Source organism: Lepidochelys kempii, chromosome 14 (genome assembly GCF_965140265.1).
Source record: "Lepidochelys kempii isolate rLepKem1 chromosome 14, rLepKem1.hap2, whole genome shotgun sequence".
NCBI classification, from domain to species: domain Eukaryota; kingdom Metazoa; phylum Chordata; order Testudines; family Cheloniidae; genus Lepidochelys; species Lepidochelys kempii.
This window is the reverse complement of record NC_133269.1, coordinates 7,013,071-7,016,393: the sequence shown is the minus strand read 5'-3', so window position 1 is coordinate 7,016,393 and position 3,323 is coordinate 7,013,071.

Here is a 3,323-nt window from a genome sequence, read left to right as displayed (position 1 = left end):
GAGATGTAGCCTTTATTAAAATTTTATATTTTTCAAATTAATATTGTCTGATTTGTAATGTATTAGGTTTATGGTTTTGAATGATGGTAGCATCTTCTACCATTCTGCCTGAGCTCTGATCCCCATTGTATTTATGGGCTATCTCTGCCCTGAATAGCTGCGATCTAAATAGACAAGACAGACAAAGAGTCAGGGAGAGGAACTATTACTCTTATGAGAGATGCAGTAAGAGCTAAAGGCTAAAATTTTCACACACACAGTCCCATTTTCAAAAGTAACATGAGCACTTAGGAGTCTAAGGACATGTCTATGGGGGGAGAGGGGAGGACACTCCAGAAAGTTAAGGCAAATCAACTAAAGGTGTGAAGTCAACCTGCATCAATTAAAGCCTATTAATCCCCTGTGTAGATGTCTCATTCAGGAGTAAAGTGGCCTTAGATTGCTGTAACTTAATCCTCCTCCAGGTAAATCTCATTGCCTAAATCCTACAGATTTTTCACTCAGTGATTTAGGAGCCCAAGGGAGTTGACCCATGTTCCCACAAGAAGCCTATGACAGCCAGGAACTGAATCCAGATTGCCTGGGTGCCTGTCTGATGCTTTAACCACAAGCTCCTCTTCTCTAACGTTATGGTGCAGAAACTTGTTTTAGGGATGAACAAGCCTCATTAGGCCCTATTCATCATCCCTGGTGGAAGTTACTGGCTTCAGTCGTGTTACACCAAGGATGAATCTAACTCCAAGCAATCACCGACAGGCCTCAGAGTCTCACACAAGTAACTCTTGAAGAGTGATCATGGGAATGCCTTCGGTCCGTTGTGTTAATCTTTTTCTTTTTGATATACCTGGGGCACCTATTGCTTTTCCCCCCACCCTCTTTTTTTTTTTTTTTTTTCTCCCATGTAGTTTAAAGTATCTGGGTTATTTTGTGTGTATGAAAAGACTTCATTTAAAACATCAGTAAAACTTCTATCAAAGGGCTCAACTTCATACCGAGTACACAGAACTAAGAACTGAATCTTTCAGTTAAAAAAATCAAAAAGCTGCAGGTGGTGTTGCACATTTAAAGGCATGGTGTCTTTTATATTAAACACCTTTTTGAAGTTCATGGGGTTCATCTTAATTGATAAGCTGGACATAACGGATGGGTAGGGAGACTTCAGCGACATAGGGGAAGAAAGATGGGGTTTTTTTTTTCCTTCCCCTTCCCCATTCTACCATCAAAAGTTAGGAACTTAAGCATGGTACAGTAATATTTTTCTTCTGCTATTAAAATGAATCACACTGTGCCTAATTCTTCTCGGGAAGATAAATGTGTTTGAGGCTGCTTGAAGTCATTCACTGCCATACAAGCCTTTGCATCTTTTTATCAATGTTCCAAAATACTCACCTCCGTTTTTTTTTTTCCAGATGTCTGTAGGCACAAAAAATAAAATGGCTTCAAATACATGGCAGGCTGTTTAGCGGAGATGAAAGGGTATTTGAATAGTCTTTTAAAAATGAATGAAAAGTGAACACTCTTCTGTTTCAATTATAAGTGGGATGTGGAGATCATTAGACACCACCTTAATGTGACACTTTGAAAGTGTTCAGCTACTTTGACTTGCTCAGAAACCTTGTTTTAACTTGTCATGGGGTGCAGAGAACCAAGCCGCAAAGGTGACCATGAAATGAGAGACCAGCATGAGACATGGCTGTCTACATGAGAAAGTTGCACTGCTCTAACTTAATGGGTGAAATTAAGTCAATCTCATTAAACTGGCCGCTGGGTGCCATACAAGCTTTACCTCACCACACCACTGAGAAGTACGGAAATGCTATTCCCATGGCACAGAGGGGGCACTGACAAGAGCCAGATTTTTAACGGTATTTAGGTGCCACGTGACTTGCCTCAGATCACACAGGACGTCTGTGGCAGAGCAGGGACCGAACCTTCCCAAGTCCTAGGGTAGTGCCCTAATGATGGAACCATCCATCCTTGTCTGTGCTGCCTTCAAAGCTGTGATTGCAACTCAGGTTGGCCTCTGCATGCTAGCTTTAAACTAGCTATCATGGTTAACTACAGCAGTGAAGATGTGGACGATCAATACCAGTATGTACCTAGGGTCCGGGTGGGTGTGTACACCTCATGTTGCTGTAAACACTGTTATTTTTAGCTATGTTAGTACCAGTAGAGCTAGTATGGGGCTGCCTACCCATGTTGCAGGCGCACCTCTGATTTATAGACATACCAAAGACAGATGCTCTCAGGATATAAGAGTGGCTTACATTGGTTTAGCTTAAGAAGGCTATTAAGAACAGGTTTAACTCAATCAAAATAAGCTGCTCTTACTGAAGTAGGGGTTTCTTCTGCAGTTTAACAATATCAGTTTAAATGCAGTTTCAAGTTATGCCATTGCAGCTTTCTTGTGTAGAAAAGCCCTTATTCTTAAATGTATTTGACTGGTAAACTGATCCGACAAGCTCCTGCCGAAGGCCAGTCCAAAGTAGGTGCTGGGCTGGTTTGAAAAGTCATTGATGCTCGTTAGCCAAACTGTTTTACTATAGCCACCCTCCATGGCCAGATTTTTTTGTGGGGGCGGAGGGGTGGGGTTGTTCCCAAAGGGGTAGCGTCTAGTCTGAAACATTTTTCTGCAAACACAATCCCCCAGATATGGTGCCAACAGAATACATGGTGCAGACACAACTGGTCTACAACCTAAAACCCTGTTAATACTTAGAACTCACTGAGCTTTTTTCTGTTTTAGCACATGCCAGAATTAAACATTCATTAAACCTTGTGACACCCCAGTGAAGTAGGTAAAACCAGAACGTGCTAAACTACAGTGTGGTTTATAATTGGTGGTGTGGCCAGGGCAACTGTCCCAGTCTGTAGCTCAAGAGCACTTCAAAGGGAGTTATGATCCTGCTGTAAGGCGGTTTGTGTTCCAACAACAATAAGGAACTTGGTTACAACCTAATTAAAATGTGTAGATAGAACCATAACGGTCTCCAATAGCTGAGCTAAATAACCAAGTTATGATCCTAGGCTTTATGTGCTTCCAGGCTTTAATCTGGTACTAAAACACAGTTAAAGGCCTTTCCACACTACCCATTTAAGTTGTGTTGCCTCGCCATTTTCTTCTCTTGTGGTTGTAGTGTGGGGAGTTACCCTTCAAGAAGGTCAGTTGATGCTGGGACAGTGGCTTTTGGTCACAGGGGGCATGTTCTCACTGATGGCATAATGTTCCTTGGATCCTCTGGCAATGAAGCCTGCTTTTTCAGGTGCGTGACAATGGCAACCGCTGCTGATAATGATCAGCCATGAGATAGATGGTCCGGCAG